This window comes from Lithobates pipiens, unplaced genomic scaffold (assembly GCF_037356315.1).
Source record: "Lithobates pipiens isolate NorthernLeopardFrog02 unplaced genomic scaffold, aLitPip1_a1.2 Scaffold_22, whole genome shotgun sequence".
NCBI lineage: Eukaryota > Metazoa > Chordata > Amphibia > Anura > Ranidae > Lithobates > Lithobates pipiens.
Window position 1 is genome coordinate 260,317,513 of NW_027507784.1, and position 25,903 is coordinate 260,343,415.

General features: G+C 43.8%; 1 protein-coding gene across 1 annotated transcript in view; it reads left to right on the plus strand.

The window, feature by feature from the left end:
- Positions 1–142: 142 nt before the first annotated feature.
- The window catches only part of SDR42E2 (short chain dehydrogenase/reductase family 42E, member 2), an 81,776-nt gene continuing 56,015 nt past the window's right edge, over positions 143–25,903 (plus strand). The window contains exon 1 of the mRNA XM_077448998.1: positions 143–387. The gene's annotated coding sequence lies outside the window, so the exon portion shown is untranslated. The remainder of the gene's footprint in view (positions 388–25,903) is intronic.

Genomic DNA, 25,903 nt, shown 5'->3' on the forward strand with positions numbered 1-25,903 from the left:
CACCAAGAGCCATAAAATGAGAGGGTAGATTGAATAATTCCATCGATGGGTGTTTACATATGCTATCATATAATTTTATAGCTTTTATAATGGCAATAAAATATCATAAAACCAAATACATGCACTATTGTGATGTCAAAGTATACATATTCATTTCTTAAAGCCACTAGAGGGCACCTGTAGCTCCGATGTCCTTATTACACAAGGGTTGGCTGGCTGTCATCACTTTGAGATGGATGGCTTGGAATGTGCACCTGGACCATTTTGCTTTGGTCTGAGGGAGATGTTAGTCTGGAGCTAAAGTGAAGTTTTACCTCTGGGAGAAAAAAAAACGTATCATAGGATATTCACCACAGCTGGTTGGTGCAATAAAGAAAACTCCAAGAGGTAAGTGTAATATTTACTCATGTATATTTACATGTCACAATTTCTGATACAGGCTGTTCTGCATAAATGCATTGTCTGAGTGATACTTACTCACTATTACACTGAACAAATAAGTCATACTCATACATAGTACAATAATTATTTAATCACTTGTGGTATCTGCTCATATTTAATTTGGGAAAAATGTTAATACCGCTATTAATATGTAGATTGGCAGCTTTCTTTGATCTGGTTATAAGGTGCTTTGTTTGTATATTTAGTCTTTCTAAATTTTGCAGGTAAATTACTTTTTTTGCAAGGCGAGTTTGTATAAGCAATAGCAGGTGATTTGCATGTACAGTCAGCATAGCAGTAGATGAAGATGCCTGAAAAGTGAGTAGAATAGTTTATTATACTGTACTATACATACAGTATACAAAGCACAGCTACAGAATTTGCCTATTATTTGCATTGCCATGCCATAGTGGTAACATGAATCACATATACACTATATTACTAAAAGTATTGGGACACCTGCCTTTACACGCACATGAACTTTAATGGCAACCCAGTCTTATGCGCTGTACACACGGTCGGAAATTCAGACGGAACAGGTCCAATCGGATTATATTGTTGGAAAATCCAATCGTGTGTGGGCTCTATCGGACTTTTTCCGTTGGAAATTCCGCCGGAAAAAATTTGAGAGCAGGATCTAAATTTTTCAGACAAAAAAAATCCGATCAGACTTTTTCCGATCGTTTGTAGAGAATTCCGACGAACAAAGTGGCACTCATGCGCAGATCAAATTACGAGACCAAAGCTATTGGCTATTAGCCTCTATGTAGGCCCGTCGTACACAACGAACGTCACCACAATCCGGACTATCGGATTTTCCGACAACTTTGTCGAACCTTGTGTATGCAACACCAGTTTCGGACAAAATCCGTCTGAAAAAATCCAACGGATTTTGTGGTCGGAATGTCCGACCGTGTGTACAAGGCATTAGTCCATAGGGTTCAATGTTGAGTTGGCCCTTTGCAGCTATAACTGCTACAACTCTTCTAGGAAGGCTGTCCACAATGATTAGGCATGTGTCTATGGGAATGTTTGACCATTCTTCCAGGAGCGCATTTGTGAGGTCAGGCAGTGATGTTGGATGAGAAGGCCTGGCTTGTAGTGTCTGCTCTAATTCATCCTAAAGGTGTTCTGTTGGGTTGAGGTAAGGACTCCCTCCATCCCAAACTCGCTCACCTATGTCTTTATGGACCTTGCTTTGTGCACTGGTCCGAATAATTTGGTGGAAGGGGGATTATAGTGTGGGGTTGTGTCAGAAACCATGAAATCAGACCGATACAGAAGTACAGTTAAATCACACTTTTTAATAATAAAAGTAAAATGAACAAACTTAGTCAAAACATAGCCAAAGCTCAGTAATCAGAATGGATAGTTAGCCAAGCCAGAAGTCAGGGATCAATGTAGTGGAACGGCAAGCAGGATCTGGAGCTAGAAGGGATGTCAGCCAAGCAAGTCTTTAACCACTACAATACAGGGCACTTTCGCCCCCTTCCTTCCCAGCCCAATTTTCAGCTTTCATCACTCTCGCACTTTCAATGACAATTGCGCGGTCATGCTACACTGTACCCAAATGAAATTTTTATCATTTTGTTCGCACAAATAGAGCTTTATTTTGGTGGTATTTATTCGCGACTCCGTTTTTTATTTTTCGCGATATAAGCGCAAAAAAGCGGAAATTTGGAAAAAAAACAATATTTTCTTTTTTCTATTTTAAAAGAAATCCAATAAAATCAAATTTTATCATAAATTTAAGCCAAAATGTATTCTGCTACATGTTTTTGGTAAAAAAAATTCAGTTAAATGTATAATAATTGGTTTGTGTGATCACGGACATAGGTACGCAAATGATCATGTACAGATGTGTGCAGGTGTTCACGTACATATGTGTGCACGAGCACATCGGGATCGCGCCGCTGCGTGGGCACGCGCGCGATCCCCCTCCTTCTGAAGGACGTTCCTGAACGTCCTATCAGAAGTAGAGAGCTCCCACCCGGCCGTATATGTACATTGGTCGGGTGGGAAGTGGTTAAACAGGAATGCAGGAGATAGTCTCTGTGATGTTGACCAAGGTGAAGGCAGAGATCCACTGGGCTGAATGGCTTAAGTAGGCAGGACTGACGAGCAGGATATCATCAACAGCTGAGTAACTGTGGAGAGATAGGAGCTGGCAATTAGCCGACAGCTGAGCTCTGAACTCTGAGAAGGAAGGGCTGAGCCCAGCCCTGACAGGTTGTTTTTCAGGGGTTGGCTTGGCCCCTTAGTTTCAGTGAAGGGAACTCTTAAGGCGTCAGCATACCAAGACATTTTGGACAATTTCATGCTCCCAACTTTGTGGGAACAGTTTGGGGATGGCCCCTTCCTGTTGCAACATGACTGCGCACCAGTGCACAAAGCAAGGCCCATAAAGACATGGGTGAGCGAGTTTGGGGTGGAGGACCTCAACCCGATAGAACACCTTTGGGATGATTTAGAGCAGAGACTGCAAGCCAGGCCTTCTCTTCCAACATCAGTGCCTGACCTCACAAATGCACTTCCGAAAGAATGGTCAAACATTCTTCCTAAACCTTGTGGACAGCCTTCCCAGAAGATTTATAAATTCTGAGGGAAACCGCGCTACTTATTCACAGGTAGAGGGGAAAATGGGTGGAATAAAACATTTTTATGGATAGAAAATGTCCTTACGGTAAGGACTATACAGGTTGCAGCCCCCCACCAAAGAAAACCCCCAAACAGGGTTTTCACAATATTATAACCTAAAAACCGGGGTATCTGGCGCTACCTATGATTAAGTAAATATTAGATAAAGTATAGAGTAGAGATACAAAGAGAGTATTTTTATAGTCCCTAAAAATACCAGCAATCTCATAAAATGCACTCTATATCTCAAAGGCCTATATCAGATATCCTATTCCCACACTAATGGGAATATTAGCCTCTATCAGGGACAAGGTTCAATAATCCCAAAGACTGCTGGGCGCCAGGAGCTCTATGTGATTTAACCAAAGTGAACCCCTATGCGACTTTAACAATAAAATCACATAGATAATCTTGGGTGTGGCCTGGTCCGGAAATAATACGCACTTGTATCAGAAGGACCTAGACCTCAGCTTCCAAAAGGTGCTTATGTGCAAAAATATATAGAAATATGTGATATGGTGCTCACATGCAACTTATGCCAGAAATCGCATAGATGTTGGTGCATGTGAACTCATCCAGCAACATCTCACCCTCACGTATAAGCAAATCTACTCCTAAAGTGCAAATGTGTAACAGATTAAATCAAACATACAAAGTGCGTGTGCCTATATCCGAAGTGAATCAGAATTATAAAGTGCAAATTATTGTAAACATAAGCTCCAAATCTTCCTAGTGAAATACCCAACCACAAAAAATATATTGAGTAAGACTGAAAAATAAATAAAATGATTAAAAAATAGAAAATAGTCAGAATCTAGATAAAAAAACAGAGTCTGAAAACAAGAAGAAAAAAGCACAAAACAAACAGGCACCACACCCTAGATTGAGGTGTATATAGAAAAGACCTAGAAATCATAGGCCAAAAACCCTATCACAAAGTGTAAATATATATTACAGATCAAAAGTCCATATATAAAAGGAAAAAAAGGAAAAAAAAAAAAAAAGAAAAAAATCCAAAATATAAAAATGTATGGATATGTGTACCACACCACCCTTAAAAAATATATATAACCAAAAGCCAAGAACCACAAAAATTAAGATATTATATTTAATGTCCATTGTTGAACAATCTTCTACTGTGAAAGTCCAAAAATTATCTTCATAAGGTGACTTTCGTGCTTGCTGTATATCCTTCAAAGTGACTTCCGTGCGCCCCACAAGGTTCCCCACTCACCAGAAAGATGCACCCCAGCTGGGGTAATCAGCCTTTTGAAATTCCGGCTCCTTGCCCATGTAATCCTTCACATCCAGATGGGGGTTCCGTTTATCCCTCATAGGAAAAATATAAAGTCTCCATAGTGTAGTATGTATATACTTGAGAGAAGCACTAATGGTTTATTTAGGCAAAAAACTGTTTATTTCCACAAAAATGTATAAAAATATAAAAAAATATCAAACCAAGCTACGTATAGCATATATATGTATATGAGAAAATATAGTCCAGGACTCCCACTTTCTATAACATCCGTGGGTCAGTGACCATCAGAAAAATCAGAGAGCCCACAAGCAGATCAAGACACGAGCTGGGAAACACAGAAAGAAATCCCTCAACCACAAAAATGAAAAAACAGATAAAGACAAAAAAATTGAAAAATAAAAATAAAAATCAAAAATGCAAAAAATAACAAAAGCTGCACAAATGGCTATCCAACCCAAAGGTATCAGGATCAGTTCTTACTTATGGTCAACACCACTTCACTATAGGAAAGCTCTAATAGTTAATTTTGGTTAGTCATGTATTTCGCCTTCATAGCATATGTTAAAATACTCCAGGGTTCGCTCAGTGGATGCGCTGCGTGCGTGTCATCTGCGCTGAAGATGTCTATGACGAAACGCGTTCGACGGAACCACGCACACTACGTCACTTCCGGGTCGGTTTGAATGGTGGAGCGCAGATGACACGCACACAGCGCATCCACTGAGCGAACCCTGGAGTATTTTAACATATGCTATGAAGGCGAAATACATGACCCTACCCTAGGGGAATCTACAATTGCGGTTTGTACACGGGATAGTCCTGGAATTTAAAGGTCACCTACAACTAAGAAGGCTCACTAACCAAAATTAACTATTTGAGTTTTCCTATAGTGAAGTGGTGTTGACCATAAGTAAAAACTGATCCTGATCCCTTTGGGTTGGATAGCCATTTGTGCAGCTTTTGTTATTTTTTGCATTTTTTATTTTTATTTTTATATATATATATATTTTTTTGTCTTTATTTGTTTTTTTATTTTTGTGGTTGAGGGATTTCTTTCTGTGTTTCCCAGCTGGTGTCTTGATCTGCTTGTGGGCTCTCTGATTTTTCTGATGGTCACTGACCCACGGATGTTATAGAAAGTGGGAGTCCTGGACTATATTTTCTCATATACATATATATGCTATACGTAGCTTGGCTTGATATTTTTTTATATTTTTATACATTTTTGTGGAAATAAACAGTTTTTTGCCTAAATAAACCATTAGTGCTTCTCTCAAGTATATACATACTACACTATGGAGACTTTATATTTTTCCTATGAGGGATAAACGGAACCCCCCGTCTGGATGTGAAGGATTACATGGGCAAGGAGCTGGAATTTCAAAAGGCTGATTAAAGGCGAATTACCCCAGCTGGGGTGCATCTTTCTGGTGAGTGGGGATCCTTGTGGGTGAGTACGGAAGTCACTTTGAAGGATATACAGCAAGCACGAAAGTCACCTTATGAATATAATTTTTGGACTTGCACAATAGAAGATTGTTCAACAATGGACATGTAATATATTATTTTAATTTTTGTGGTTCTTGGTTTTTGGTTATATATATTTTTTAAGGGTGGTGTGGTACACATATCCATACATTTTTATATTTTGGATTTTTTTCATTTTTGCTTTTTTCTTTTTTTCCTTTTATATATGGACTTTTGATCTGTAATATATATTTACACTCTGTGATAGGGTTTTTGGCCTATGATTTCTAGGTCTTTTCTATATACACCTCAATCTAGGGTGTGGTGCCTGTTTGTTTTGTGATTTTTTTCTTCTTGTTTTCAGACTCTGTTTTTTTTATCTAGATTCTGACTATTTTCTATTTTTTAATCATTTTATTTATTTTTCAGTCTTACTCAATATATTTTTTGTGGTTGGGTATTTCACTAGGAAGATTTTGAGCTTATGTTTACAATAATTTGCACTGCAATGATTCACTTCGGATATAGGCACACGCACTGTATGTTTGATTTCATCTGTTACACATTTGCACTTTAGGAGTAGATTTGCTTATACGTGAGGGTGAGATGTTGCTGGATGAGTTCACATGCACCAACATCTATGCGATTTCTGGCATAAGTTGCATGTGAGCACCATATCACATATTTCTATATATTTTTGCACATAAGCACCTTTTGGAAGCTGAGGTCTAGGTCTAGGTCCTTCTGATACAAGTGCGTATTATTTCCGGACCAGGCCACACCCAAGATTATCTATGTGATTTTATTGTTAAAGTCGCATAGGGGCTCACATTGGTTAAATCACATAGAGCTCCTGGCGCCCAGCAGTCTTTGGGATTATTGAACCTTGTCCCTGATAGAGGCTAATATTCCCATTAGTGTGGGAATAGGATATCTGATATACCGTATATACTCGAGTATAGGCCGACCCGAATATAAGCCGAGGCCCCCAATTTACCCCCAAAAAACTGGAAAACTTATTGACTCGTGTATAAGCCGAGGGTGAGACATGGCTGTCCATCCCTGTGTGTCCGTCCATCCCTGTGTGTGTGTCCGTCCATCCATCCCTGTGTGTGTGTCCATCCATCCATCCATCCATCCATCCCTGTGTGTGTGTCCGTCCATCCATCCCTGTGTGTGTATCCATCCATCCATCCATCCCTGTGTGTGTGTGTGTGTGTGTGTGTGTGTGTGTGTGTGTGTGTATTCATCCATCCATCCATCCCTGTGTGTGTGTGTGTGTGTGTGTGTATCCATCCATCCATCCATCCATCCCTGTGTGTGTGTGTGTGTGTGTGTGTGTGTATCCATCCATCCATCCATCCATCCCTGTGTGTGTGTGTGTGTGTGTGTGTGTGTGTGTGTGTGTGTGTGTGTCCGTGCAGCCTTGTGTGTGTGTCCAGCCTACCTGTGTCCCAAGCCTCCGTCCCTAGCCGCCGTCGTCCCGAGCCTCCTCTGTCCCGTGCCTCCTCTGTCCCGTGCCTCCTCTGTCCCGTGCCTCCTCTGTCCCGTGCCTCCTCCGTTCCGTGCCTCCTCCGTCCCGCGTCGTGCCGATGGATCGCCGCTCTTCTCGGCGGCCATTCTACAATTCAAAAGCCGCGCCTCCGTCCTCCGCCTGTGATAGGCGGAACACTCAATTTCCCAGCAGCCTGTGTTCCGCCTATCACGGACATCCTCTCATACTCGTCCGTAGTATGAGAATGAACGGATGTCCGTGATAGGCGGAACACTGACTGCTGGGAAATTCAGTGTTCCGCCTATCACAGGCGGAGGCGGAGAAGGAGGCGCGGCTTTTGAATTTTAATGTCCGCCGTCTGTCTGCTCGATACGCTGATCGAGCAGTCAGACAGCGGTGACTCGAGTATAAGCCGAGGGGGCACTTTCAGCCTCAAAAAAGAGGCTGAAAATCTCGGCTTATACTCGAGTATATACGGTAGGCCTTTGAGATATAGAGCACATTTTATGAGATTGCTGGTATTTTTAGGGACTATAAAAATACTCACTTTGTATCTCTACTCTATACTTTATCTAATATTTACTTAATCATAGGTAGCGCCAGATACCCCGGTTTTTAGGTTATAGCCTTCCCAGAAGAGTTGAAGCTGTTATAGCTGCAAAGGGTGGGCCAACTCAATATTGAACCTTACGGACTAAGACTGGGATGCCATTAAAGTTTATGTGCATGTAAAGGCAGGCAGGAAATACTTTTTACAATATACATTATTATAATATTGTTCATATAGTTCAACCACCGATAGCTGCTGTCGTTTTGGTCCAGAATAAGATAAAATAAAACTCTGTGGAATTGCTGTCAGTTTTGGATTACAAGAGGAAACCTCCTGACCCTTCAAAGCAGTTGGATCAATATTCTATGTCAAAATATTGTTCTCTGGACAGTAAATGTGACACTAAGCTCTGGTTTAAAATAATCTATTCAAGAATGTATTCTTAATTTAAAAAAAGTACCTTCCATTGCTCTCAGCTTCCTTTTTTGCTTCTGTCATCTGGCCTCTTGTTAAAGGGTGGCTATGTTTGTTCTCCATGATCTCTCTCTTTGTAGAAACATAGAAACATAGTCACCCTATCTTGCTGGCTCTGAAGATGGACTAGTGACTATGAGATTTGTAGTGTGCATAACCTCAACTAATTTGCACTGCTCATTCCAAACAAATAGAAGTGAAGATGAAAAGGAGAGGTTTGGGAGCTCACAAAGGATGTTACAAGGAGGCAGAAAAATATAGTAAGAAACAATTGCATTAAAATTAGATTACAGGACCAACCGACTCATAATCAACCTAACACCTGTACAATTACTTTGCACTAAGATGATAAATGTCAATTTTGTACTTGTTAAAACATTCTGAATAAAATCATTAGAAAAGAAAATTAGATTACAGGGCCATTAAGTAGTGGATGTGTATGGATTATTTGTGGAGAAAAGGTTTATTGTTTAGTATCATTTAACTATGTTTGCCATTTCAAAGTGTAAAAACACACCAGTTAGGCTTATAAAAAGTTTTAGCGGGCTTATTTATTTTAAAAAGGCTATTTTGTACTTACAGAAAAAACTGAAGCTTCGGCTTTGAACACAAATTAAGGGCTAGTTTACACTTGCTTCAAAACAAGACTTCGGACACGCTTTGTTAAAACTTTCTGAACGCCAGTCAAAGCTCCTGTCACTAAATAAAATGCTTATCTTACAGTGCTGTTTACACCTTGCTTTTGCTTTGCTTCGGCTTCGCTTCAAAAATTATACCCCATGTCGCTTTAGTTGTGTTTCAAAGCATTCTTCAAAGCCTCCATAGAAGTCTATGGCAATGCTCTCCTGAAGCCCCACTGAAACCTCATTGAAGCTTATCAAAGACCCACCAAAGGCTCATCGAAGCTCCGCAAAAGCCTCATCGAAGCCCCATTGAAGCCCACCAAAACCTCATTGAAGCACCAAGCAAAAGCAAGGTGTAAACAGGACTGTAAGCTAACCATTTTATCTATTGATAAGAGCTTTTTACTAGCGTTCAGAGAGCTTTAACAAAGCGTGTCCGAAGGCTTGTCTTGAAGCAAGTGTAAACTAGCCTAAAAGAGTCTTATAATGAAATGTACCTACAACGTGAATACATGAGCACTTATATACTGGGGCTGTTTCTGGATATAGGGAATGGTGCAGCTTCCAAAGGAAACCAGCCAACCAACCATGCACGCTCCATGTGTCCCTGGTGGGAATGGATACCAGGGCCTGCATTGCAGCAAGTACACAGTATTATTCACTGTACCATAGTGCTGTCCATCTGACAAGCTTTCCTAATGAACAATGAAACTAGTTGCAATTTTTGATGTACGTTGATCAGGTAATCACTAATTTGAAGTACTGTGACCTGAACTCTCACTGCACTAGACCCCTTCTAACACACGGACATGTTATCCCATGCAACTTATAACATCCAAGTGAAAGATATAACACGAACATGTCAGAAAAAATAAAATAAAAATAAAAAACAGAATCACTGAGTTGGAAAAAGGATCAGCCACCTTATGTATCAGTATTTTGTTGGCCCACATTTTGCTTTAATTACAACCTTAAGGCTCCATGCACACTGGAGCTTATAAACTGCAGTTTATTGGAGTTTGGGCTTTTTTTTTTAAAAGCGCATAAACTCTACTCTATGTTAGCCTATGTGTCATGCACACATGGATGTTTTTCAGCTTTAATGAGCAGTGGAGTTTATGGCCATTTTTCTGAATGCCAGAAATTCACGTTCAAAGTGCCGTTTTTCACCGCCCAAAAATGGCTAACGCCGATAAACGCTCATTTATGTTAATTCGCATTTGGTGTTCTATTTTTTTCAATGCATTGTGGGAGTTTGGAATGCATTGTGGGATTTTTGGAATGTCCTCTGTGTATTTTTATTAAAAACGCCCATAAATGCTAATGCTAAAAAACGCTCATAAACGCTAGTACAAAACGCTGTTAAAAGCATGTTTTTCAACCAGCATTTTCTGCCAGCAATCTGGCACCCAGAAAAAGCTTTTTTGAGCTTCAGTGTGCATGGAGCCTTAGGCCGCGTACACACGCGCGGACTGTTCGCCCAACTTTGTCCGTCCAACAGTTTCGGCAAACAGTCCGCTCAAACTTAGCATGGACGGACATGGCCACACACGACAGACGAACAGTTTGCTGAAACCGTGCGCGATGACGTGAACGGCACGTACGACGGGACGAAAAATACGACGTCCTATACACTGCATTATAGCTTTCGGCGTGAAAATCCTTTCTGAGCATGCGCGCAACTTTGTTTGACGAACAAGCCTACACACGAGCGGACTGTTCGCTGAAACAAGGTTTCAGCGGACAGTTTTTCGGAAATTCCGAAAAACCTTGTCCGTCAAACTGTCCGCTGAAACTGTCCGCTGAAAGCCCACACACGAGCGGACTGTCCGCCCAAACACTGTTCAGCGGACAAAGTTGTGCGAACAGTCCGCCCGTGTGTACGCGGCCTTAGTCTGTTGGGATATGTCTCTACTAACTTTGCACATCTAGACTTTGCAATATTTGCCCACTCTTCTTTGCAGAACTGCACAAGTTCAGTTAAATTTGATGATGACCATTTGTGGACTGCAGTCTTCAAGTCATTTCACAGATTTTCAATGGGGTTTAAAAAGGCGCTCTAGGCTCTTTCCGAAAAAATAAGTCAGCAGCTACAAATACTGTAGCTGCTGACTTTTTAAAATTAGGACACTTACCTGTCCACGAATCCAGCAGTGTCTTCACCCCAGCCGATTTTTCAGTTGGCTGCCGGGTGCTGCCTCTACCATCTCCACTAAGGGAAACCGGCAGTGAAGCCTTGTCGCTTCACAGCCAGTTCTCTAATGCGCATGGGCGAATCGCTCTGCGCTTTGTGAATGGCCAACAAGACTTTTGGGTTGAGCTCCTCTTTAAGTCTGGGCTCTGACTAGGCCATGCAAGGACATTCACCTTTTCCTCCTTCAACCACTGTGTGGTCATTTTTGCTGTGTGCTTTGGGTCATTGTCATGTTGAAAGGTAAAACTTCTTCCCATTGGCACCTTTCTGGCAGAGAGCAGCAGATTTCTTCAAGAATTTGATGGTATTTTGCCCCATCAATTTTTCTTCTACCCTGACAAGTGATACAGTCCCTGCTGCAGAGGAAAACCCCAATACCAGTATATTACCAAGTCCATGCTTTACTGTAGGAATGGTGATATTTGGTTGGTAAGCTGTATTGGATTTCTGCCAGACATATTGTTTTTGTTGAAACCAAATAATTACATTTTTAGTCTCCACTGAGCATCTTAAACGCACCTTGAATATTCTGAGGCCAAATATTTGCAATGGTTTTGCACAGAGTAGCCTTGAGCCTCCTCTTTTGGGGTCCCCTGCTGGCAACTTCTGCTCTTTCTTCTGTGTCTGCACCCATAGCGAGCACTTGCTATGGGGGCAGACACAGTAGACAAAGAATGGAGACACTGGCAGGCATGTGGGCTCACTCCTGAGCCGGGATGTGTGCGTCTATAAACACACACAGTGAGGCTCATTTCCCCTCTGTCCGCTCTTTGCTCACAGGATTTATTGACAGCAGCAGGAGCCAATGGTTGCCACTGCTTCGACAAAGCCTGTGAGAGTGGGGAGAGGGGAAAGAGCCGCTACAGGCAGACACAGCACTGTGGAGTGCATTAACATAAAAAATGCCCTGTCCTTAGAACCACTTTAGGTATTTAAAAAAAAAAATTAGATAGGGGCACTTTTAATATGTGTATCTATATTTTAAATGAGGAGAATAACAAAGTGCAAGAATCCTTAGCAGCCATACACATTTCGAATCTCGGCTGGATCAGCAGGCACCGGCCAAGATTCGAACTGTTAATGGGCAGGTTGAATGTACCAAGTTGATCGACCGATTGCTATAGCCACTAGCGATAATCACTGTCTTCTCCCAGGAGGGACGGCTTCTCCCGCCCGTGGTTGCATTAAATACATTTTCTCCGTGTATGGCCTAACTAAGGGAAAAAAACTTGTAGTAAAACTTGGTTGGCTGTGGTTTAGTAGTCATTTATTTTTGCACTAGTTTTATCTTTAATTAGTGGAGCCAGATTGCTGTCTCATTGCCCTGTGTCTAGTAGCAAGGCTGGCCAAGGTACATGTTATCTATAGGTTTATATTGCACAGTGTGAGTGATATGTTTGAGGCTGCCTCTCTGCAACTAGATGGGCTTTATCTTCACCACATAGACTGTAGATCCTTCTCAGCCACTGATAACGAAATCACCTCATAGAGGTGGTACCAAGCTAGAGTAACCACAGCTTTCAAACATTAGAGTAGAAGGTCAAATCATGTATTCAGTGCATACACAACACTTGAGGAGGCACACACTATAAGAAAATCGAAAGAAAAATTCCATACGAGGCATGATCATTCAATTTTAAGATAGTGTGTACACGGTTTTCCCTATGGGGGCGTGACCGGATGTCAGGGTGAGAGGTCGCGGCGGGCTCAGACCTACCGCTCGCTCCAGAGACTAATGCTGCCAAGGTAGTGTGGAGGAGGAGGAGGGAAGGAGAAGCCGAGCGTTGAGGAGCCGAAACGAGGGGACGCTGTGAAGCTGTGACACCACGAAAGCGAGAGTAACGGTACACTCGGTTGACCGAACGGCGCAACAGTGGAGATATGTGGAGGTCGCCATAGGAAGCTCTCCCATAGAGGAACATCGATCCCCACGTAAGAAACCCTGTGAGAGAGGGACTCAAAGCGAAGGGAGGGATTGAGCGATACCCCCCCCCCGGTGGAAGAGACGTAAGACCCGAAGGTATGACTAGGAAAAGGGGGGTGGAGGAGGCGACCACACATAATGGATCACAAACATTACGTAGTTCCAAAGATAAGGCTGGCCACTCGACCGGGCTGACAGGCGTTGCTGCTGCTGCCGCCGCTTCTAAACTGGAGCAATATGCCCATACGCCTAATCAGACCCCAAACCAAACACCAAAAAAGAACGTGCAAGTCGGAGAGGGGCGGCCGCAGAGTACTGCAGCCGTGCAAACGGTCGGAAGGAAAAGCCAGGGCTTGACGACCGAAATAGAGCCGACAAGTTTAAACAAAGCAATATGTGTGGTAGTCCGGTCGGACACTACGGGTGTAATGGGTGGAATATCGGAAGCACAAGCGTCCGTGAGTAATCTCTCCTTGGAGAGGGGGACCGGACGGGACACTGAGATAAGTACAGAAGGAGAAATTTGGGCAAAAGGTAAAGAACCATCACTAAAAGAAATTCTTTCTGCGGTGAATACATGTAAATTATCATTGGATGATGTATCAGACCAATTAAAGCAGATAAGAGAAGATGGGATAAATCTTAAAAATGAAGTACAGAAAACTGCGGCCCGTATATCAGATATGGAGGAGAGAGTCAGCCAGGTGGAGGATGAAGTACTCCCGTTGAAACAGGAGATGCAAATGATGAAGGGCCAGTTAAATTTGTGTATGGCTAAAATGGACAATATGGAAAATATTATACGCAGGAAAAATATCAGAGTTTTAGGTGTCCCGGAGAAAAGTGAAGGCAATAATCTTGCTGAATTTATGGAAATATGGATAAAGGATAAAGTAGGGAGTGAGAAGCTATCAAGATTTTTTGCAATTGAAAGGGCGTATAGAATTCCGTTTAGGATGGTGGAAGGAAGAAGTCATCCTAGACCCATAATCATCCAATTGCTGTCCTATAGAGATAAAGTTGTTATCCTTCAAAGAGCAAGAGAACTGCGTAACCTTGAATATAATGGGATAAAGATTTCATTGTATCCGGATTTTTCCCCAGAGCTGCAAGGACAGAGAGCCAAGTTCATAGAGTGCAAAAAGAAATTGCAGAGTCTTAAAGTGAACTATGCATTGCTTTATCCGGCAAAGTTGAGGGTATCAGCATTCGGGGAAAACACATTTTTTAATAGTCCAGAAGAAGTTAAGTCGTGGTTGGAGGAAAATAAATGTCTGCTGCAACAGAGGGGAATGCTGTAATATGAAAACAGAAAGAAAATGGACATTTTTTTTTTTTTTTCCTGGACTAAGAGAGAATGCCCCCATATTGCTCTGTTTGTCTCCCTCCCTCTCTTCTTCCCCCCTTCCCCCTTTTTTTTTTTTTTTCTCTTGGTAGTAATTTGGACTATTTTTTGTTATAGAAATAAGAGTTATGGGAGTGGGTGGGTAGGGTGAGTAGGTGGGGAGGATATATCACCCTGGGAGGTAAAAACGGTCATGTTGGAAGCCCCTTAGAAGGGCCCCAAGTGGGGCATGGGAGGGTTGGGGAGGGGAAAGAAAAAAGGGATGGGGAGTATGAATGGATGAATGATAACGAGAGAAAGGAGGTTGAAAGGATAGGAAAGGATATAGGTAGGCATGGTAAAGGATTATTAATTGCACAAAAAAAAATATATTTAAGTATAAAGTTGATGGGTGAAATTGCATTTGAATACGGTGGTCAGGAAAAAGGGCACAAGAAAATTAAACTAAGAGAGGCACAAGGAAATAATATTGCTCAATTTATATAAAATGTGTGTATAATGTGTATAAGAAATATGGTAAATATGAGATACAAAATATGTGTGGGATTAAAATCTTGGAGCACGGGGAAAAAAGAAATAAGCGAGGGGAGAGCACGTGTGAAAACACAGAGAAAGCACGTAGAATGGAGAATAAAAGTATGATATCGTGATTTAGGTCTTAAATATGGGAGTAAGTAGTAAGGTAGGGAACTTCACTAAAAAGGTTAAAATTTGTTCTTGGAATATACGGGGGGTGAAGGAACAGCTGAAGAGACGTGCGTTATTTTCCATGGGGAATATGGGTAATTATGGGATGCTCTGTTTGCAGGAGACCCACCTGGACCGTGATACAATCAGTGTGCTAAGACACAGAAAATATAGGATACAATATCACTCTACATACACTTCCTACTCAAGGGGAGTGAGTGTCTTAATAGATCCTGGGTCGGGCCTAACCTGCAGGCAGAGCATCGTAGATGTTAAAGGGAGATATGTGTTCCTTTTTTGTGGTATAGAAGATAGAGTATGTGTGATTGCAACTGTGTATATCCCACCACCATTTAATGCAGAAATATTACATGAACTGCTGAAGTTTATAAAGGATAAGCCCGGAATCCCAGTCATAATAGCAGGGGACTTCAATATGATAATGGATCAAAAAATAGATAGGTTCCCACAGAAGGTCGGTAGTAGGGAGGGACCTAATGGGTTGTTATTGCAATTCTGTGAAGAAACGGGTTTTGTGGATATATGGAGAAGGTGGAACCCCTTAAAAAAACAGTATTCTTGTCACTCTAAGACGCACTCCACCTTGTCCAGGATCGATATGGTGCTGTGTAATGAAGAGGCGCTGGGGATGGTGGAGAAAGTGGAGTACGAGCCAAGGGGAATTTCAGACCATTCACCGGTAATGTTTTTAATGACAATAGGGAGAGGATGTAGTAGAAGGGAATGGAAGATAAACCCATTTTGGTTAGAACTAATGGATAACATGGAGGGGGTAAAAGAAAATCTAAAAGAATTTTTGAGCATAAATGTGGGATCTACGTCCCTGGGAATAATGTGGGATACCTTGAAAGCCTTCTTAAGGGGGGAACTAATAAAAAAGATATCGCAGATTAAGAAGAATGGGGTAGCAAAGGAAATAGAAGCAAAAGAAAGGATAAGGAGGTCAGAAGAGAGGTATATAAGGGCCCCCTCAGAAGAAAGTTCCAAGGAATGGGAGAAAAATCAGGTAGAATATAAAAGACTTATATGGGAGAAAGAAGAGAAGAAAAGGCAGTTCCAGAGGCAGTCCTTCTTTGGCGAAGGGGAACAAGTGGGGAGGGTATTGTCAATGATTGCTAAATAAAATAGTTCGTCCCCAATAATACCGGCGATATTGGACAGGGAGGGAGGTATGAGGAAGTCAACACCTGAAATAGTGGAAGAGTTTAGAAAATATTATGAGGAACTATATAAAGTTTCAAACTCTGAAGTAGAGGGGGAGATGCAGGAATTTTTGGGGAAAATAACATTACCCAGGCTGTCGGAGGAAGATAGGGAGGGCTTGGAAGCACCATTGACCCTGGAGGAGCTGCAAAAAGTAACAGCAGAAATGACAAATCAGAAAGCACTAGGTCCGGATGGACTGCCGATAGAGATTTATAAAAAATTTGGGGAGATACTTTTACCGGCTCTCCTACAGGTGTTCAATGGCGCTTTTGAAGCGGGGCAGCTGCCGCAATCAATGATGGAGGCCACGGTGGTGGTCCTAGCAAAAGAAGGGAAAAACCAATTGGAGACCGCATCATATAGACCTATATCGTTACTGTGTTCAGATGTAAAAATTTTGGCAAAAGTACTTGCAACAAGGGTAAAAAACATAATACCAAAACTAATACATCAGGACCAAACTGGGTTTATCCCAGGGCGGCCCACAAATATGAATGTGAGACGCACCTATTTAAACATTCAGATTCCTTCAGAAAACAAAGGGAATAGAGCAGTTATGTCCTTAGATGCAAAAAAAGCCTTCGATAGTGTGGAGTGGCATTATTTGAGGAGGGTGTTGGCGGAATTTAAATTTGGTCCGAGATTTATGCAATGGATAAGAGTACTGTATACAGGCCCTAGGGCGAAAGTGAGAATAAACGGGGAATGTTCAGAGGGGTTCCATTTGGAGAGGGGGACAAGACAGGGGTGCCCTTTGTCGCCCCTGCTTTTCGCCCTCTCGATGGAGCCTCTGGCTATAGCCCTGAGAGAGGCGAAGGATATCCGGGGGTTTAAAAGAGGGAACGAGGAGGAAAAGGTTGCCTTGTATGCAGACGATGTATTGCTGTTATTAGGGGACACGGGGCCCTCATTGGTGGCGGCAATGACCCTGATAAAAGAATTTGGGTATTTCTCTGGACTTGAAATTAACTGGGAAAAATCTGCCCTCCTACCAGTGGATCCCCTCGATACCCCACTGCCAGTACAGGTATCCCAAATAGAAATAGTTAAACAAATGAAGACCCAAGGCAGTATATAGCAGGGAATTTAGTTCCACTTATGTCAAAATTAAAACGTAAAATTAGAATATGGAAGAACCTCCCCTTGTCAGTAGCCGGTAGGTGCAACTTAATTAAGATGGTGAGGATGCCTCAAATATTATATGTTATACAAAACTCACCGGTTTGGATTCCAAAATATTGGTTTAAAAAAATGGAAAGTTTGTTTAGAGAGGTGATATGGAAGAACAGCGTGGCAAGAATTAGCTTACAAGTACTACAGAGACCAAGGGAAATGGGTGGGATGGCACTACCTAATATGAGATACTACTTTCTGGCTGCCCAATTACAGTATATGAGGGGAGGTAACCTGGTGGCAGTGACAGGAAGGGGGGGTGGACCCCTGGGGAGGGATACTCCACATAATACGGTCGCGGAAGCCGTGGAAGCCGACTCATTTAGGACCAGCTGCCCCACAGTCCAACTAATGGTAAAGTGTTGGGAGGAGGTAAAAGTAATATTGGGGTATAGAGGATATACAGAATTCTCACCAATATGGGAAAATAAAAATTTAGAGGAAATTATGAAAATGGGGAGATTAGTAGAATGGGATCGGAGTGGCATACACTTCTTAGTACAACTATATAAGGACGGGAGACTGAAAACATTTCAGGAACTAAGGGATGAATATGGGTTACCGGCTTATTACCTCCTTAATTATATACAAATTAAACATGCGTTAGAGGCACAATTTAGAAACAGGAAGTTGGAATGGAGTAAGATGCCTGCACTCAGGAGAATCATAAGCTATAATATATCGAAAGGAGGTATTTCCGAGATCTATAGGTATCTAAAGGGAACAGAACAAGAAGGGGTAATAGAGGAGGAAAAAAAGGCAAAATGGGAAAGAGAGGTGGGCCCAATATCGGTAGAACAGTGGGAAAAGGTTCTGGCATTGGGGGCGAAAGTTTCCTTATCTCCATCAAATAGTATATCTCAAATATATTTAATCCATAGGGTATATTACACTCCTCTTAAATTGTTCAGATTTGGGAGTAGACAGGATGCAGAATGCCAAAGGTGTGGGGACCGAAGAGGAGATTTAATACATATGATTTGGCGATGCCCAAGATTATATAGATATTGGGTAGGAATAATAGGGGAAATTAACAAAGTGTTTGGGTTATCACTGGAAGTAGAAGCTAAAACCTGTATAATGGGATTGATAGAAGAAGAGGAGGTACGAAGGAATATCCACACAGCGGTCATTAGATGCCTTTTTCAGGGGAGGAAATTAATTGCGTGTAAATGGCAGAGGAGGGAAGCGCCTACAGTAAAGGAATGGATGGAAAGGGTGAAAGATAACATAAAAAAGGAGGAATAAATATATAGGAAAAGAGGTAATTATGGGAAGTTTGTTAGAATATGGGGAAAGTGGGGCGAGCAATGAGAAAGGGTGAATGAGTTGCAGGAGTGATGGATGAAGGAGGGAATGAATGAGAGGTGGGGAGGGGGATGGGAGAAGGGAATGAGTAATTTGTGTAACTTCGTTGTTATTTAAAATTTTCTTTTGTATAAATTGTGAATGGAATATTACTGGCGGAGGGAATGGGAGGGGGAGAGGGTTGATAGGGGGAGGGAGGATGGGAGGGAGGATGGGAGGGGGGGATAAGGGAAATTTGTATGTAAGGGGAATTATTGTATGTGATTACTTTGTGGCAATATTTGTAAATTTGAATATAAAGCAAATAAAATAAAAAAGTTTAAAGTTTAAAAAAAAAGATAGTGTGTACACAAATTTCGACATCTGATTCAGACTTTCTAAATGAAAATTTCCGAAGGGACAAACTCCAAAAATGTTCTCGTACGTGAACATAACAAATGATTTTTGTTTAATATGTACTGTTTTTTCATATGAGAAAAATAAGATGCGAAAGACTGCTCATGATCTGAAACAATAAACAATAAAAAGCCTTTGTCATGCAAGAATTTTCATACATTATTTCCATCCTCAGTTCCAAATTGTTGTGAAACATCTGGGAAAACTGGACGATTGTTCACAGGATTTTCTTATAGTGTGTACCCTCCTTAAAGCGGGAGTCCACCGGGACTCCGCGTTTTTTTTTTTTTTTTTTTAAAAGCCAGCAGCTACAAATACTGCAGCTGCTGACTTTTAAATAGTGACACTTACCTGTCCAGCGCGCCCGCGATGTCGGCACCCGAAGCCGATCGCTCGCTCGGCTGCCGGGTCCCGCCGCCATCTTGGGTATGGGAATCAGGAAATGGAGCCTTTCGGCTTCATTTCACGGTTCCCTACTGCGCATGCGCGAGCCGCGCGGCGCAATCCGGACGGTCCCCGCTGCCTCTGGGAGCTGTGTGTTTCCCAGCAGGCAGCGGGGCACTTGCTGAAGGGGGCGGGCGCTTGCGGAACGGGGGCGTAACCTACGCCCGTTCCGCAGAGAGCTAGCCCGGAAGTGGGTGCAGTTACCTGGATTATCCAGGTAACTGCACCCCCCTCCCCCCTGAAAGGTGCCGATTGTGGCGCCGGAGGGGGGAGGGGATTCCGATGAGCGGAGGTCCATTTTAGGGTGGACCTCCGCTTTAATTGCGATTCCCCTTGTCTCCCCCAAACTAAATGGGTTCCTAAAGGAACCATTATTTTCCAACAGATTATTATTATTTTTTTTTTAAGCAGCTTTATGGTGCAGTGCTTGTCGAAACCCTGTGAACAAAAAAGTGAAGGGGAAATCACAGCACATGGAAAATTTTCCCATGGGGTACAGAATATTCCAACCTCCAAAGAGTAAGGGCCATAGTCCCAGAACGCCCTGGGGCACAAGGATCCTGACACCAGCAAAGTACTCTAGACTACTTTGTCCAAAAGCAGGCAGACTCCCCTCCCTAAGGGACTGTTAGGCCGCGTACACACGGGCGGACTGTCTGTCCCACTTAGTCCGCTGAAACGTGTTTCAGCGGACAATCCGCTCGTGTGTGGGCTTCAGCGGACTTTTTCAGCAGACAGTCTGGCGGACTAAGTCTTTCGGAATTTCCGTAATACAGTCCGTCCAAACTTGGTTTCAGCGGACAATCCGCTCGTGAGTAGGCTAGTTCGACGGACTAAGTATGGCGCATGCTCAGAAAGGATTTATACGGCCGAAGGTTGCATTGCAGTGTATTGGACGTCGAATTTCTAGTCCCGTCGTACGTGCCGTACACGTCATCGCGCAAGCTTTCGGCGGACTGTCTGCTCATCGTGTGTGGTCAAGTCCGTTCATTCAAAAGTAGGACGGATTGTCTGTCGGATTGTCTGACGAACTTAGTTGGCCAGACAATCCGCCCGTGTGTACGTGGCCTTAGAGACGGTCCACAAAGCACTTGGTGAGGGCTCTACCAAAGGGAAACCTCTGATGGGAGAAGAAAAAATACAAAAGGCTTTAGATCCTTTTCCTGACATCAGACCAGGCCTGAAAAGCCTGCATCCTCTGTCCCTGTGAGAAAAAGCAAAAGCAAACCCACATGTGCATTTTTAGTGCTCGTGCAATAAATAAGTAAAAAAATAAAAATAAATAAAAAAGGTGCCAAGGCCTTTCAGCTGCTATAAAAATTCCACTAGACTAGTTAAAAGGCCTGCCCAAGAAGTGCACGCAAGTAAAATAAAAGTGATGTGACGAAGTGGTGTTGAAACCCTATGGGGTCCCAAACCCTAAAGCCCCATACACACGATCAGAAATTCTGCCAGCAAAAGTCATATGTGAGCTTTTGGTCAGAAATTCCGACCATGTGTATGTTCCATCGGACTTTTCTTTGCAGAATTCCAGCCAGCAAAAGATTGAGAGCAGGTTCTCTATTTTTCAGTCGGAAAAAGTTCTAATCGGAAATTTTCATCGTCTGTACAAATTCCAAAGTGCAAAATTCCTACGCATGCATGGAAACAATTTGACGCATGCTCTGAAGCATTGAACTTCATTTTCTCGTCTCGTCGTAGTGTTGTACGTCACCGCGTTCTTGGCGGTTGAAAGTTCAGAGAACTTTTGTGTGACCGTTATGTATGCAAGGCAAGCTTCAGCGGAATTCCTTCGGAAAAAACATCCAAGATTTTTCTGTTGGAATTTCTGATCATGTGTATGGGGCAATAGTGTTTTTCTGGCACCCCTGGGATGCTGCCTCCAGGGGGCACATCACTGGGAGCTACTTGCGCCTCTCAGCCCCTGGTCAGATGAGAAGCTCCATCCCTACCAGAATAGCAATAGCATTTTTGTACAAATATGTTTGTTTTTTAACCACTTCAACACCGGGCCAATTCTGACCCTTCTAATATAAATACATGTAAAAATCAAAAAAATTTTGCTAGAAAATTACTTAAAAACCCCCAAACATTGTAAACATTTTTAAGTAGAAGACCTAGAGAATAAAATGGTGAGTGTTGCGATTTCTATATCACAAAATATTTGCACAGTGGTTTTTCAAAAGCAATTACAAAAAAAAACACACTTAAAGCCGCGTACACACGGGCGGACTGTATGGCCTACTTAGTCCGTCATACAATCCGACGGACAGTCCGTCATACTTTCGAATGAATGGACTTGACCACACACACCACTTTTTGAGCGGACTAATACGGCGTACTAAGTCCGCCATACTATCCGCCCTACTTTTGAAATGAACGGACTCGCCCACACACGCGGAGGAAAGTCCGCTCATTTCGAGTGCGTCTCCAGGTAGGCGGGGCCCGCGAAGGAGACGTCGCTGACCCCGCCGCCTGGTATGGACTTAAAGGGGAACCCCAACACCAAAAAAAATCGGCGTGGGGGTCCCCCCCAAGTCCACAACAGACCCTTGTCCGAGCACGCTACCCGGCCGGCCAGGAAAGGGGGGCGAGCGAGCGCCCCCCCTCCTAAACCGTACCAGGCCGCGTGCCCTCAACATGGGGGGGTGCCTTGTCCCCATGTTGATGAGGACAAGGGCCTCTTCCCGACAACCCTGGCCGTTGGTTGTCGGGGTCTGCGGGCGGGGGGCTTATCGGAATCCGGGAGCCCCCTTTAATAAGGGGGCCCCCGGATACTGGCCCCCCACCCTATGTGAATGAGTATGGGGTACAATGTACCCCTACCCATACACCTGTAAAATAAAAGTACAAAAACACAACACACGAGATAAAATACTTTATTGCACAGCTCCGGGGGTCTTCTGTCTTCGGGGGTCTTCTCGCCGGACTCCTCCGCTATCTTCTTGTAGCTCTTTTGCTAGCGAAGGAGTCCGGCTTTCTTCCTCGCCGCCGGCCTCTTCTCCCGACTTCGGGGGTCTTGTCCCCCTCTTCGGTTCTTCTGCCGGGCCACCGCGCCTTCCTATAGCTCTTTTACAGGCGGTGGCCCGGTCTTCTGTCGCCGCCGCCGCCGCCTTCCGTTCTTCTTCTTCTTCTTCTTCTTCTCCAGGAGATGTTGCCTCGACGATCTCTCCGGCCGGAATGCCAGGGACGCACTGCGCGGCCACTTATATAGGGACAAGGGGCGGTGTCACATGGCTTTATGTCACATGGGTTGATGTCACATGGGGACTATGACATCGTAAGGGGGCGGGGTCACCATGTGACACCAACCCATGTGACATAAAGCCATGTGACACCGCCCCTTGTCCCTATATAAGTGGCCGCGCAGTGCGTCCCTGGCATTACGGCTGGAGAGATCGTCGAGGCAACATCTCCTGGAGAAGAAGAAGAACGGAAGTCGGCGGCGGCGACAGAAGACCGGGCCACCGCCTGTAAAAGAGCTATAAGAAGGCGCGGTGGCCCGGCAGAAGAACCGAATAGGGGGACAAGACCCCCGAAGTCGGGAGAAGAGGCCGGCGGCGAGGAAGAAAGCCGGACTCCTTCGCTAGCAAAAGCGCTACAAGAAGATAGCGGAGGAGTCCGGCGAGAAGACCCCCGAAGACGGAAGACCCCCGGAGCTGTGCAATAAAGTATTTTATCTCGTGTGTTGTGTTTTTTTTGTACTTTTATTTTACAGGTGAATGGGTAGGGGTACATTGTACCTCATACTCATTCACATAGGGTGGGGGGCCGGTATCCGGGGGCCCCCTTATTAAAGGGGGCTCCCGGATTCCGATAAGCCCCCCGCCCGCAGACCCCGACAACCAACGGCCAGGGTTGTCTGGAAGAGGCCCTTGTCCTCATCAACATGGGGACAAGGTGCTTTGGGGTGGGGGGGCTGCGCGGCCCCCCCTTCCCCAAGGCACCCCCCCATGTTGAGGGCACGCGGCCTGGTACGGCTCAGGAGGGGGGGCGCTCGCTCGCCCCCCTTTCCTGGCCGGCCGGGTAGCGTGCTCGGACAAGGGTCTGTTGTGGACTTGGGGGGGACTCCCACGCCGATTTTTTTCGGCGTTGGGGTTCCCCTTTAAGTCCATACCAGGCGGCGGGGCCAGCGACGTCTCCTTCGCGGGCCCCGCCTACCTGGAGACCCGCTCGAAATGAGCGGACTTTTCTCCGGGCGGGAAAAGTCCGCTCATTTCAAAAGTACGGCGGACTGGCATACACACAGGCGGATTGTCCGCCGAAATGCGAGAACGACGGACAGTATTTCGAAAAATCCGAAATACTTAGTACGCCGGACTGCACGCTGAAAAAGTCCGCTGAAGCCCACACACGAGCGGACTGTCCGCTGAAATGTGTTTCGGCGGACTAAGTAGGCCATACAGTCCGCCCGTGTGTACGCGGCATTAGTGAATTTTTATGCACAAATACAAATATAAAAGATGATGTTACACCAAGTAAATAGATACCTATCATAGAGAAACCCCTATCCTCTCTATATTTCCATTTGTCCATAGCCCCTACAAAGAAGATTGAGAAAACCCTGGACAAGTGGAGGGTAGACATTCCCGACTTGTCAGAAGACGAATGGGAAACGTGTATCATCCTTTGTTACTAATGCGATCTCGGCTAGAGACCAATTTATGCAGGTCAAGGTCCTCCATAGGGCCTATTACACCCAGAAACGGCAATCATGACTCCCAGCACCCCGGTGGCCTGTCCCAGATGTGGTCTAGGGTCCGCTTCCTTCCTTCACTTGCTATGGTCCTGCCCCTGCATGGGGGACTATTGGTCTGGAATAGCTGACACCCTTGAGCAAATCTCCTCCTTAGATATGGGAACTAGCCCCAAAGCGATGTTGTTAAATATTTTCAATCCTAGTGTATGGGGCAAGTATACCAAATTGGAATAGCTTTAAATATCTTTCTCCTGTCTATGTGAACAAACCAATTACCTTGTGACAACCTATGCAATAATATACAGTGCCTTGCGAAAGTATTCGGCCCCCTTGAACTTTTCAACCTTTTGCCACATTTCAGGCTTCAAACATAAAGATATAAAATTTTAATTTTTGTGAAGAATCACCAACAAGTGGGACACAATTGTGAAGTGGAACGAAATCTATTGGATTTTTGAAACTTTTTTAACTAATAAAAAAATGAAAAGTGGGGCGTGCAAAATTATTCGGTCCCCTTGCCTTAATACTTTACAGAGCCACCTTTTGCTGCGATTACAGTTGCAAGTCGCTTGGGGTATGTCTCTATCAGTTTTGCACATTGAGAGACTGAAATTCTTGCCCATTCTTCCTTGCAAAACAGCTCGAGCTCAGTGAGGTTGGATGGAGAGCATTTGTGAACAGCAGTTTTCAGCTCTTTCCACAGATTCTCGATTGGATTCAGGTCTGGACTTTGACTTGGCCATTCTAACACCTGGATATGCTTATTTGTGAACCATTCCTTTGTAGATTTTGCTGTATGTTTGGGATCATTGTCTTGTTGGAAGATAAATCTCTGTCCCAGTTTCAGGTCTTTTGCAGACTCCAACAGGTTTTCATCCAGAATGGTCCTGTATTTGGCTGCATCCATCTTCCCCTCAATTTTAACCATCTTCCCTGTCCCTGCTGAAGAAAAGCAGGCCCAAACCATGATGCTGCCACCACCATGTTTGACAGTGGGGATGGTGTGTTGAGTGTGATGAGCTGTGTTGCTTTTACGCCAAACATATCGTTTTGCATTGTGGGCAAAAAGTTCGATTTTTGGTTTCATCTTACCAGAGCACCTTCTTCCACATGTTTGGTGTGTCTCCCAGGTGGCTTGTGGCAAACTTTAGACGAGACTTTTTATGGATATCTTTGAGAAATGGCTTTCTTCTTGCTACTCTTCCATAAAGGCCAGATTTGTGCAGTGTACGACTGATTGTTGTCCTATGGACAGACTCTCCCACCTCAGCTGTAGTTCTCTGCAGTTCATCCAGAGTGATCATGGGTCTCTTGGCTGCATCTCTGATCAGTCTTCTCCTTGTCTGAGCTGAAAGTTTGGAGGGACGGCCAGGTCTTGGTAGATTTGCAGTGGTCTGATACTCCTTCCATTTCAAAATGATCGCTTGCACAGTGCTCCTTGGGATGTTTAAAGCTTGGGAAATCTTTTTGTATCCAAATCCGGCTTTAAACTTCTCCACAACAGTATTACGAACCTGCCTGGTGTGTTCCTTGGTCTTCATGATGCTCTCTGCGCTTTCAA